The sequence below is a fragment of the Lathyrus oleraceus genome, chromosome 3, assembly GCF_024323335.1.
Source record: "Lathyrus oleraceus cultivar Zhongwan6 chromosome 3, CAAS_Psat_ZW6_1.0, whole genome shotgun sequence".
NCBI classification, from domain to species: Eukaryota; Viridiplantae; Streptophyta; class Magnoliopsida; order Fabales; family Fabaceae; genus Lathyrus; species Lathyrus oleraceus.
The window spans coordinates 5742452-5757001 of NC_066581.1; positions in this window are offsets into that span (position 1 = coordinate 5742452).

Sequence of the window (14550 nt, forward strand, 5' to 3'; positions counted from 1 at the left end):
TTGACTTTGGTCAAAGTTGACCAAAAAGTCAATTGCTGACCAAAGTCAACAAATTGGTCAAAGTTCATTCATTTTTTTGTATTTTTCTTGTAAATGGAATTCAATGGACTATTATGGGTGAATTTTTGGGTTTAATGAATTTGGGTTGACTTTGGTCAATGTTGACCAAAAAGTCAACTATTGACCAAAGTCAACAACTGGTCAAAAGTGTCAATTTTTTTATTTTTCTTGTATGGAATCAAATGTACTGGTTTAAACAACGACATGAAATAAATTGAAATGGATTAACAAATGGTTGAAAAAATGATTGGAGATTGTTTTCACAATTTGCTTGAATGTTCAACTCTTGAGAAGAAAATAACTTGACTGATAATGTGTATGAACAAAACCATGAAATAAGACCATAAGGTTATAGTATCCATGAACCAATAACAAGACTGGCAAGTGGTTAGAAACACAAGAAACTTGGTTGTTCAGATGACCCAGACCATAGAGGTATCCACAATCACAACACCATGACTTTGGATCAAAACCAATCCTCATGTAAAACCAAAGTTAGGTTAGGCCAAGCATTCCAAACAAACATAAAAAATTCAGGAGCAAAATCGGGGTATGACACTCGTGGTGCACAATTCGTATCAAAATGGTTAAGGGTCATGAATTTTGAAAAGGAAAAGGAGGTTTTGTTTTGTGTTGAATAAGTTAGGGAACAAGGTTGGAAGAAAATGATGAGGTACCAAAGAATAGGATGAAGTTGATGTTCAACTATCTCTAGGGTTTTGAATGGGAAATGGATTAACATTGACTTGATGGCTGGTGTGCAGGGGTGAGTATAAATATCTAATTCTAATCAAGTGATCAAGGGACTTGTGATCACTTAATTGAATATGAATCCTAAAGGAGCATGCAAATATATCTTTGAAAAGTCATACAACCAAATCTTAATCCACAAATATGATTAATTGATCAACACAAGTTTGATCAACTAATCAAGCACATGATACCATGAAAAATAAAGGCATTATAAATTTAATTTAACATGTTAAAAAAACTTAATTTCTATCATATTCCTAAATGAGCTAAGAGTTAAATTCAAAATATATAATTTAAGCCTAACCTAATGAATTGTATGTGATCACACTGAATTACACAGTGTTTTTGACTCGGATTTCACATGTTTATTAGGACTTTATTATCATTTTGTTTGTATTATGCTCTCTTTTATGTTGTTTTCAGAAATTGACCTCTTTCGGACCCTTTTAGAAGAAACGAAGCAAAAATACCTAAAATTAAGGTTTTTCGGCAAAAATTGTACAAATGGCGTTGCACATGGCGGCCGCTATAGGAGAAGCCATGACTCATCAGCCCTCAACTAGGAGGTAACCGCCACGTTCCCATGATCTTTCCCATTTACACACATGGCGGGCGCCATGAAGGGATGGCAGGCGCCACCTTTGGAAATCACGTTCCCACTAAGGATAAGTTGGAGGGCACCATGGTCTTTGCAAGCTGCTGAAATCCTCTATAAATAGTTTGTTCTATTTCATTTTCAAATCATCCAACTTAGTTTACAACACTAAGCCTATATTTATCATTTGTAAAAGCGGTAATCTGTCACATCGGGGGGTTATCGCACCTTAGTGAGATTGAGTTGGGTCACTTCGAGTTGCTGTCGTCTTTATCTTCAGAGTCGGAGGGTTATTTTTCTTGTACCAGATTTAAAGCCCTCCGTTTGGAGCAGGTTCTTATTTTATCGCTTTTTATTTATTTACTTTCTGTCTACGCTTTACTTTATTTAGTTTCCGCACTCGCTTTACTTTATTTATTTTCCGCACTCGCTTTACTTTATTTATTTTCCGCACACGCTTTACTTTATTTATTTTCCACACTCGCTTTACTTTATTTATTTTCCGCACTCGCTTTACTTTATTTATTTTCCGTACTCGCTTTACTTTATTTATTTTCCGTCTCGCTTTACTTTATTTACTTTACGCACTTTACTCGTTCTTTAAGCCTTACATTCTAAAACAAACTTTTCATCATGATCAATACCGTTGTGTTTGTTTGTATTACCATGTCTGGCTAAATCTTTTAAAGGTTAGAATGTAAGGATCGCGGTTAAAGTAATGTTTCACATATTGAATCTGTAGAAATACTTTAAAGGTTGTTTTGATTTTTAACTTGAGTTTTCTAAAACAAACTTGGTTAGTTTTAATTATTCAAGGAGTGCGAAAGCACCCTGGCTTAGTTAACTAGGAATTTTTATCACTTTAAGGAAAAACTATTTTTGAAACTATTTTCGGACGCGTTGGTAGATTTAAAATCAGGAAACTCCTTGGGTAAACTTTCCAAATCTAAATCACTTTTCAACTAAGTTTACGAGTCTTATTTCTTAAAAATAAGTTTACTACTTTAGCGTTCTGCGCACCTTTTATAAGTGACAATAAAAGGCCTTAATTTAAGGGTAAACTCGGTTCTGAATACGCGAAAGCGACAGTTCCTGTTAAATGGATTCTTTTCAAAAGTAGAAAATATTGCCTCATAAGTAGTTCTATTTAGACAATCGAAACATCACTTAACTGACGTGATATACATTCAAACCTGTCTTTACCTGCATTTATTATTTACCGTTGTTTTACAAACCCAATATCTCTTTTACACCGCCTTAGATAAACACCGTAACGATAGCAATCGATAGATTGACGATTTGGTCTATGTGGGATCGATATTCTTTTATATTACTTTGACGCGATTCATGCACTTGCGAATTCACACGGTCAGTATGCAATTAAAAAAAGTTCATTTTTATGTGCATTTTTAATGTGTTTACAAGAAAATATTAAAAGGAAAAAATGTAATTAATAAACCAAATACTCTGCCAGGGAGTTCTATGGTTGGAAAGAGTTTCTGAACTGAAAGGAAAGGGCGTTAGGACCAGGAATTAGAGGCCCATGTTAGATCCTTGTTTGAGTTTAGGTAGGGGTGTGAGTTAGAAACGTAGGGTGCAACACATTAAAATCCAATGGGCTTTAGTTTGAAGCCCAAGTGGATGAGGGAAAAGGGGGAGCGTTGAGACCTCAATTCCAAATAAGTCTTTCTTCACCTTATCAGACCCCTCCATTCCTTTTCTTAATATCTCAGGTGGCCGAAAATCGATCCGCCACGCCAAGAATCATCCTGGAGGTGGCAGAGCTCATAAATGCACATGGCCACCACTACTGAAATCCTTTTTTCCCCTCTCTCTGTTTCTCCCAACCATCTCACCTAAATCTCAACCCAGAGTCCCAAATCAAAGTAAAACTTCATGAACCCTAAAGTACTCAACCTAAAATTAAATAGCCTAGCCTTCACAATTTTCCCTAAACACCTTAACAGGAATGCAAGAAGAAGAAAACATTTTAAGAACAACCTGCCTGTAAGACCCCAATTTTGGGCCCTAAGATCCCTCATGACCCATATCATTCATATCATGGCCTCAAGGATCATTGCATGCCTTTGCTTTCCTCTTAGTGGATAGATTGCCTTGTGGGTTTGTTTCTTGATCACCAAGCATACTTTGCATTTGTATATCTTTGCTTTCATATGTTTATCATTTAAAAAAGTACAAAAATATTGTCAGTCTAACCTTTTTGCTTGCAGTTGAAGCAATCATCAGCAATTAGGTCAAAGACAGTCAAAGTCAGTCATTGATCAGTCAAAGCAATGGATGGTGGCCATTCTTGCAGAATTTGGGCACCATGATCAATAATCAAAGGTTCATACATCTTGAGACATCATTTGAAGTCAAGTTCTCAAGGAATTAGGGTTTGGAATTCATCAGAAGTGCATCAGTCACTCAAAACCCTAGAAAAGTCAAACTTGGTCAACTGTGGATTTAATCAGTGATTTGATGAATAGAATTGATCTGAAGGAGCTCATTCATGCTTGTATAAACCTCATATATCATGTTCAACCTCATCATGGAAGAAAATCAAGCCAATCAGAAATTTTCCAGAAATAGAAAGTGGACCTGTAATTTCAACTGCCAAAAATGGAAACTTCTTGATCTCAAACTTACATCATGATACAAGCTTCAAATGAATTTTTGCCCAACATGAAAGTTGAAGATCTTGTCTTCCCATTTTCAGAAAGTCCAAGAACATCAAAATCCCATGTATGGTTGTCAAGATATGATCAAATCATTTTCACCAATTTTTGAACTTCAAAGAGCCATATCTCTCAAACCATAAGGCCAAATTTGGTGGGGTTTTTTCCTACAAACCACATTTTTCATCCTCTTTCCAAAAATATAAATTTCATGACCTAAAACCTCACCATTCAAAATGGCATTTTTGGACCTTTTGCATTTAAAATCAAAGTTTGACCAAACTTTGACTTTTGGCTTCTTTGACTTTTTCTTGATTTTGCCAATTGGGAAATGTTCCATATCACATTTGTGACTTGTTCCAATTCCAAAACCATGTCCATACCATCATTCCATCATCATTTTGAATCAAAATTCAAAGTTGGCAAAAGGTGCAAAAAGGAAGTACATAAACAAAACACATACAGCATTTTCTTGTACAACCAAAACAGCAAATATGTTGTCCTTTTTGCAGCCTGTAGCAGGCCCAATTCGCAGCAGCACACACCCTCCATTTCACTTGTTCCTCAATTAGCAAAAATGCAAATCACCCATTTTGAACAAAACCAGCTTACCATTTAATTAAGTGATGTTAAACAGTTGATATATAAAGGTTTTTCTGTCCAAACAAACCCTAGTTCTGCAGCCTACCACACAGAAAATACACATTCTCCTCTCTCTTGCATTTTTGCATTTTGGCTCGAATTGGACAAATCATCAAAGCACCCAAGAAACCTGTGATCCTTTCCTCACCTAGACAGCATATTGAGTTCATTTCCACCATCAAAATCGTGCTGGAAGTTCCTTTTCTCCACTGTTCCATTCAAGCTTTCATCAATGGCAGAGCTAGATTGGAGCAAAGTTAAGCACTCTTGAGATAAGCCATCTTCACCATTCACCACTTGGAGTCCAAATCATCATCTGTTCGAGCTTGCCTTGGCCAAATAGTAGCTGCATCTTGAATTTCTTCAAAACCAAGTAAATGTTTGAATCTCTTTTTTTCACCAAATCATGATATGTTTCTGTTAGTTCTTTGTATCCTCATGTCATTGCAACTTGAGTCACGCTGAATGATGGACTATGCTGTTTTAAATCTTGATTTTCATTTTGTGCACAAATGTGTTTTCCCTCGAGTTGGTTTAGCCATGATGAATTAGAGGAAATGGATGCTATATTCATGTTGGGTATGACTTGATGATGCTATTGTTTTACTTAATTTGGATTTCTGGACCTTTCAAATTTTCAAGTTGCAAGATGATGATGAATATATGCTGTCCATGTTGAACATTACCCTGTCCAGAAATGTGTTCGATTAAGCTTTGTTGTGTTGAATGGTTGATGTTAGATGATGATGGTTTCATATGCCCTGCTTGGTTGGTGATGCTAGATGTGTTTTGTTCATATTTTTTGTTCGAGTGCATGCTGAACCCTGTTGCTGTTATGCTTGAACCCAAAAAAAACCATATGTTTGGTGTTACATACTGTTGGTTGCTTGCCGCATAAACTTTACCAGTGCCCTGCTATCAAACCATAATATGCCAGAAAATCCATGTGAAATATACTGAATACTGTGTCATTGCCTTGTTTGCTTGCCATGAGGTTTTGTATCTTGTTTAATGATGACTTTGCTCGAATTGATGACTGCTGTTGTATGCTGTTATTTGAGTTGCAGTATGAACATTACCATTGCCATGTTAATTTTTGTTTTGCTGGGTTTGATGATGATGAAACATGATGATGAATACCATTGCTACATATGCCCTGCTGATGGAAAACTTCAAACTTGCTCATAAAATACCATGCTGTTGTGTGTTTAATGTTTGGACTTGCTTGGATGTTGATTGCATATGTATGAAAATACCAATGCCATGCTGTTAAACCTCAACTGTCCAGTATTTTCTTCCTGCTGTTGGTCTGTTGGTGCATGAGTCGTGCTCATGTGATTTGCCAAATGCTATGCTGCTATGTGCTGTTGTTTTGTTTTGCTTGATTTGGTGATGGACATTGGATGATGAATATGCCAATGCTGCTGTTTGAAACTTCCTGAACCTTGCTCATAAAATCCACATGTTGGTATTTGTTGTGTTTGGTCATGAATATTGGTTTGTTGAATGATCAATGTTTTGCATGCTGCTGCTTATTTGATGATGAACTTGGTCTGATAATTACATGATGATGATACCCTACTGCTGTTCAAACCTGACCATTGCCCAAAAAACCATTTGATTTATGCTGAATGCTGTTGTTTGTTGGCTGTGTGAGCATCACCATGAAAACCATGCTGCGGTTTCGAAATCCCATGAGCATTGTCCTAAAAACCATATGAACTGTGTTGCATATTGTTGTTTGGTTGCTATGTGAACATTGCTAAATGCTATGTTGTTTGTTTTGTTGGGATGTTTGATGAACACATGAATACTTTGCTGCTATGCTGAATTTCAATTGATTATGATTGATTTCCAATACCCTGCTGTTATGATGAATATTGCTACTGCTGTTATGATGCTTTGCTGTTGTTTAAATATGACCATGACCAGGAGTTCCTATGGTTATTGATTGTTTTGTTGTGGTTATTGTTGCATGAGGATAGTTTGGCATGACTATTGTGTGATTGTTTATTGTAGATGCTGTTGATTGCCTGCTTGCTACATGAACCATTTATGCCATGCTTTTGAATGGTGCTTGTTTCGGATGTTATTTATTAAAGATGATGAACTTGCTCAAAATTCCATGAGGCTATACCATGCTAATAAAACCCTGCTGCTATTTTGCTATCTTAATATGCCTAGGTTTTCATGCTTATGTTGTGTGGTTTGGTTGAATCATTTTTGTTTGATGTAGCTGAATGATGAGCCATTGTTGTTGTTTGTTTTGTTTGGTCAAATGATGAAATGCTCTGCTGTTGTACTTAAATCATCAACTTGCCAAGAATTCTGCATGAACTAATGATGTTGGTTTGTTGTTATGTTATGGTTGTACGAAGAGTTTTGTTGAAATGCTATGCTGATGTAATTACTGGTCGAGTTTGTTGTGTTGCTGTTGTTGCCAAACCCTAAGTATGCATGAACCTAGAAACATGAAGCCCCATTGGTCGTGTACTGTTCCATTGGGAACTGGCCAATCACAACATTTCGTTGTGTAGGCCAAAACTGTGTCGTTTTGAGTAAGTGAGGCGGATATTACCAACTCTGCCATCGTTGACTCCTTAGTTGACCAACATTGCCATGCATTTTGTTCATTTTTGCTCCAATTGTTACACAAACTTCCACAATTATTTGCTCTTTCATTTCAACTCCAAAAATTATGATTTTTTTTGCATGATGATCACAAAGATGTCTATTATTTAATCATGATTTTTAATTAATTTTTGGTTGGCTGAATTTTAATTGATAAATGATTTCTTCACATGTGTGCATGAATGATACCCTTTGCCATTTCAATTGTGAAATTGTCATATTGCATCCAATGCCTTTGAAATTTTTTTGTGGTAAAACTAGACACATTGACCTTCATTTCCATATAAAGTTTGTGCATTTATCATTTGTGGATTGAGAGTTATGATTTTCTGAAGTTATGTGTTGAATTTGGTGTCACAACATGAACATGCATTTTCCCAATTTTTGTTCACATGCTTCCTCTTATCCAAATCACTTGAAATTTTGCATGAATGTTCTTTAACATGTCTAGTTTATGTATGAATTTTCTTGGAATTAATCATGCTGTTTTCTATTTGATTGTGAATTTTCTTCCATATGTGGTCATTTGTTGACTTTTTGTGCTATGCCTTGCCAAATCTTTTGTGAAATTCTCACATCATATTGTATGACTTTGAAATTTCATATGTGATAACTAGACATCTCAAGCTTTGCATTGGTGTTAATCTCATTCATTTCTCTTCTGTTTTCAAATTGATATGATTTTTTGAAGTTGACCCATGCTTGTTGACTTTCACCATGCTTACTTGAATTTGGTTTGACTTCATGAATTTCATTGACTGCCTTCCTCTCATCCAAATGCCATGAAATTTTACATGTATACCATGTTAGATGTTAGGATTGAGTGTGATTTATTTCATAATTTTTGAGATTGTTTGAGTTGACTTTTGAAGGAAGTCTTTGCTGTTGACTTTTGTATGCTTCTCTTGCCATGCTTTGCATCCTTTTGCATATGAAATGACCATGATGCATGATATAATTATGAATCCAATTGAAAATGCTTCTTGAATGTTTAGACTTGGTTTGGGTTGACTTTTCCTTGCTGCCTTGACTTTTTCTTTCATCTTTGACCCTAGGCTAGTCCTAGTGGTCTTGTAAGCTTACAATTGAGCTGTTTGTTTCAGGTTGAGCACCAATGCCTCAAAGACCTTTCAATTTTGATTGAGTTGGTTTGTTTATCATGTGCTAACACTTGTTTTGTAGGTGACTCATATGCTTGAGTCTTTGTGCCTTGCACAATTGGTCCCTCTGTGGTTGACTATTGGTTCATTTTCTTTTGATTTTGACTGTTGACTTGTTTACTAATGAGTTTGACTTTTTCAGGTACTTTAGTCGCTTAAGTTCTTTGAACTTGCTTGCTTGCTTTGCTTTTTAGCATTTGCTTTGAGGTATAAACCTTCTTCTTCATGTAGTCTGGAGACCCGGTCTGTTATTTGACCGGGCAAACTGTCTGAAGTCCTCCTTAAGAGGCAATGCCTGTGTTTGTTTATATTTGTCCCAAGCAGGAAAAGTCCTTCAAGTAAGGCAATTGGTGGAAGGTAGGGATAAGCAATCTATCCCCCACTATTCAGTGTGTCCTCTCTTTGCTCCCATTACATGGTTGAAGCATTGAGATAAATACCCAAGATCTAATCGAGTCAATAATGTGGAGAGAGTTCCTACTTTCTGAACTCCCACACTTTCTTTGATGCTCTCTCTGATTTGAGATTGAAGCAATGAGGCACACCCCTCATATCCTTTTCATCTGCTTCACCTGAGCCCCTCAATGGCCAGGTTAAGAGCGACCTTTACCCATTACAGTGGACTTTTAAAGTCAAACCCTCTTGTGTGAGCCCCATTGTTTTGGCTATAGAGTGTGCTGTTTGTTATTCATTGATTGATTGATTGCTTCATGTGCACATGTTTGCCTGTATGTTATGCATCTATCATCATCATCAATTGCCATTAATGCATGATCATCTCATTTGCTTTTGTGATGCTATCATTGTTGTTTGCCCATTGAGGACAATTGTAAGTCCATTGCTTTGGCATTTGCTCCTGTGATATGGAAGGATAGAGTGTAAGACCTCATTGGTCACTCATATCTTCTGTTTATCTGTTTGTATGGGAGGATACAGTTATAAGTCCCTGTAAGTTGGCATCTGTTATCCTGTGATCATAATTTGATCTGTTTGATTTGTATGTGAGGAAGCAACTGTAAGTCCCTGCTAGTTGGCATTTGCTTTCCTATGATCACATGTTGTTTTGCTTGTTTGTATGAGAGGATACAACTGTAAGTCCCTGCAAGTTGGCATTTGTATTCCTAGGACCATACTGTGGAGGTTAGAGTAAGCCCAGACAGATTGGCATCTGACTTCCATGTTTTGTTTTTCTTTGTATGAGAGGTTGCAATTATAAGTCCCTGTAAGTTGGCATTTGCATACCTGTGATCATATTGTTGCTTTTGTTCTTGTATGTGAGGATCCACTGTAAGTCCCTGCAACGTGGCATTGGTATTCCTATGAGCATATTTGTGGAGTTAACCTAAGTCCAGACAGATTGGCAGTTGACTTCCATATCTCATTTCTTGTTTTCTTCTGTGGAGATTGGTGTAAGTCCATTGAGTGGCTTCTGATATCCTGTTCTGTTTTAGGAGACTGGTGTAAATCCATCTATTGGTATCCGGTATCCGCCTTTTATTTCTTCGCCTGTGGAGATTAGTGTAAGACCATTGAGTGGCATCTGATATCCCGTTCTGTTTTAGGAGATTGGTATAAGACCATTGATTGGCATCCGGTATCCGCTTTTCTTTTGCTTTGCTTGTTATTATTAATTGCTATTCCAAAGGACACACTTGAATCATCCGCTATATGATCTCAAGAAGTGAACCTTCTAAGAAGTTTTACAATCCATCTTCATCCATTCATCATTCATTATGTCCTAAACTTTTTCACACTTTATCTTTTCAAACTTGACATAAGTGTTGTGCAAACATTTTCATGTTTTCTAACTAAAAACCTGGACTCAAGTCCTTGACTCTTTTCAAACTTCATTTCATAATACTTATTTGAATTGATCTTAATCATACTTTGACTCCATTTTCATAATCATAATCAGTAACTTCACTCATTCACTTGTTTTGGCTTTGTCCATTGTTAATCTTTTCACATTAGCCATAGGTTTCAATTATCTTTGTGGTTGATGTAAATCTTGCCTATCCTTAGTGAGTCGACAGTAAGACTTCCGTACTTCAAACAGGGCTAACCCCTCTAGTACGTCGAAGCTATCCTCGCATGGTGGATGTTGTTTTTGGTCGAGTGTTCTCCCATTGATAATGAAAAGCCTCAGTGCTTGTGTTTAAAACTGAACCCACCAACTTTTTGGAAATCTTTTAGCCGAACTACGGCGTTCTGATCCTTACCTTTGATGGAAGGTACGTAGGCAACGGGTTCATCCGTTCGAACCCAATAATAATAAAAACTGTATATTCTTTTCTCATCATCCCAATCATGTTTGCACAATCTTTATGTCATAACAAATAACAATCTTTTACAACAAGTGTGAAAAGGGCTCCCTAGGAGTACCTAGGACGTAGTGGGTGCCTAACACCTTCCCATTGCGTAATTTACCCCTTACCCAGACTCTCTGATCTTTTTATTAGTTTTCTACGTGTAAAACTTCTTAGGCTTTTGTTCGCTTTTTAGCCAGTCCTTTGGATAAATAAAAGTGCGGTGGCGACTCGAAATTTCAAGGTATCTCTTAGCTTATGATTTAATCGATAGATCATATAGCGACGAATACACCGCTACAGAAAAGTGGCGACTCTGCTGGGGAAAAGATAAAATCCCTGGTTGGTATTGCCTACTTTTCACCCTTGTTGTGATATATGTTATTATTTGTCATTTCTGACATATTTTTGTACAATTTGGGATAAATGTATTGATTGTAATGTGTGAATTGCTTGATATACATTTGTTGTTTGCTTTGGTGATCTGTGAGATGAGTTCTATACCCGAACTCGAGTGCTCTCTAGGATAGGAGAATGGCATAGTCTTGTCGACTGGTGTGGAGTAGTCCTTAGCCAGTTGACTTGCGAGTCCATTCACTTGGTGGAGGTCATGTTGAACTAATAATGTCACACAAGTTATTTGTGGTTAGGCATTATTCTTTCAATCATGTTCCGCAGAAGCCAAGGACCTTAGCTTACCAAACCCATCTTGGCCTATTTTTAGGACCGTAGTGCGGAGGTCGTTCAGATGTCAGTTCTGATACGATTGTTACGCGATACTACACTCATAAGAGTTTCTCTTGAGAATATTCTTGGAATACGAGTATTCGTTCCTCCGATAATATTCGAAAGATGGAACGATGATTATGGGAACCTCTGATAGAACATGTCTGGCAGGTTTAAACCCTAGTACACTCCCTTTGGGTGGCTCTTAACCGAGACTCCATGCTCGTGACTCTCAACAAACCCGTGATTCGTGGTTGAGTCGTTCAAACATTGTTAATATCAATGGATCCCGGATCAGGTGTAAAACCTAAAATCCATCGAAGCGGCTGGTTGATATTAGGAATGTTTGAACCGGTTCATGTACCGTTAATATCAATGGAACTTGGGTGTCGATAAGGTGAAAACCTAAATCCACCAAAATGGATGATTGATATTAGGGATACAACGAGCTTTCCCACGACCTTTGTTTGGTGTGCTTTGTTTGATCCTTGAGTGTGATTGTTGCATTCATGCATTCACGCATTCATCCGCATTCATATCATCAGAAAAAAGAAAATTTTCAAGGAACTCAAAGGAGTTTATTTGCAAAAATTTTCAAAACATGAAAAACCGGAAAATTTTTTTCACCTGATATATCTGATGAGATATTCTCATGTATGATCAAAATGCTTAAATATTTCAAAGTTTGCAAATAAAACCCTCGGGTTCCTTTGATATAAAAAACAAGCATATGCATAAACACTTCATGCATCATTTGCATAAGCAGGTGTTTTGTTCTGGTCTCCCGTCCTGTGGTCTGACCCTGCGATCTTCATTTATTTTGAAGACGCACTTTGCCGGTATTATACCAAAGCCATCTCTGCCAGATTGATGGATAATCCTGAGCAAGAGGATTGTGAATCCGAGGAGGATTTTGTCAGCCTAAGTGCCTTTGATGGATTTATTCCTGTTGATGGATTTATTCCTGTTGATGGATTTATTCCTGTTGATGGATTTGTTCCTGGTTAACTGATCCCGGGCTGACATTGGCTGATGTCCTGGGGCACTTAAGGAGCAAGGTTTGTTCGCAAGAATGGAGGATTCATCCATGCTGATCAACCTGAAGAAGAAGAAGCTGTTGCTTTCTTAGAAGAAGATGCAGAAGATCTGAACAATTTCATCATTCCTGGTGGTGTCTTGCCACAATTGGGTCGCTGTGGATGTTCCTCCGGTCATTCATAAATCAGCATGATTTGTTCACTTTGTTTGAAACCCTTCTCCCATGCCAAAAGGAGAAGTGATGACATTGTTGGCAGCATTTAATACAATGATGTTTTCATTCAATTAATGCATTGTTAAACATTTGTTTTTCCATTTGTTTTCACTTTTTGCTTTTGCATGAAATCAGTGATCACAAAAAACCCTGAAAAACAAAAGCAAGCATTTTTCATCTGCATAACTGATTTGCTTGTTTAAAATACAAATGCTTTTCATTATCCAGAATCATTATGCAGGGATTTCTAAACCCATTGAACATAATGATCCAACGCCATCTCCCAATCTTGAAGTCCTTGTATCTGAGGCAGAGGAAGATGATGTTGAAGGGGATTCCTGACGAGATTACCCGCCTTCTGGAGCACGAGAGAAGCTCATTCAGCTGTATCATGAGAATCAGCAAACCAGTCAAACTGGGGCATTAAAAAAAAATCAATCAAAAAAAAATCAATCAAAAAAAAATCAAAAAAAAAAAAAAAAAAAAAAAAAAAAAAAAAAAAAAAAGAAGAAGAGAAGAAAAAAGAAAGAGGGTGAAAAAGATGGAAAAATCAAAAACCAGGAAATTTTTTTCAAAATTTTTCCAAAGGAAAAAAGAAAAATTATACCCTCAAGTCCCTAGTTGACTGATGCTGAATGGATTCAGAGTCGTTATGACCAGTTGAATCTGATTGAAGAGAAACGATTAACTGCCATGTGCCATGGTCAGTTATATCAACAGAGAATGAAGAAAGCATTCGACAAGAAGGTTAAGCCTCGTGTGTTCCGAGAAGGTGACCTTGTGCTCAAGAAAGTTTTGTCTTTCGCGCCCGATTCCAGGGGCAAGTGGACTCCAAACTACGAGGGTCCATATGTTGTTAAGAGAGCCTTTTCAGGCGGTGCTTTGATGCTTACAACAATGGATGGGGAGGATTTCACTCGTCCTGTGAATTCAGATGCAGTTAAGAGATACTTTGCCTAAAAAGAAAAAAGTATATGCAAATGAAAAAAAAGAATGAAAAAACAGAATAGCTCGCTAAGTTGAAAACCCGAAAGGGCGGCTTAGGCAAAAATGAGCGTCTCGGTGGAGAACCCGCAAGGGTAATTCAGGCAAAAATTAGAGACTTGGAAAAATATATTTGCATCCCGCTAGATTGAATACCTCACTCTGGGGCAATCTAGGCAAAAATAAGGGATTTGGCAAGTAACTGCATCCCGACAAGACTTTCTGGTTTATCAGTCGTCATTTCGTCAGAAGATTCTCGATTCGTCGTCAACTGAAGCTTCGGATACATCGAGATTCAAATTGGTAGAGAAAGGATCATTATGTTCAATGTAGCCCTCTTCCAATATATATCACTGATTTCAAATTTGTACAGATCTATGGGGTCTTGCCATTTGCAGACTACCATTCTATCAAATCAATTTGAGCTTTTTATCCAATTATTTGCACTCTTATTTGTTTCAAATCAACAAATGTTTTGCATGTTTTAAATTGATAAAATGTCATTGTTTTAAACAAATCAATTTTTCAAAATTTTTGTTTTAAACAAAGTGAACATTCACAAGATTGAAAGGATACTCAAGAATATCTCAGTGCTCTCCCGAGGGTGGCATGATTCCCAACAGGTAAGACATTGGTTCATATTCCTGGTTTGGTGGTATCTTCTTTCTTCAGATCTTTGTTGGGGTTATTCCTCAGACAAAGTTGTTGTTGGGGTTGTTCCCCAGTACAGTCGCAAGTGATTTGTTGTTGAAGACTTTGTTCT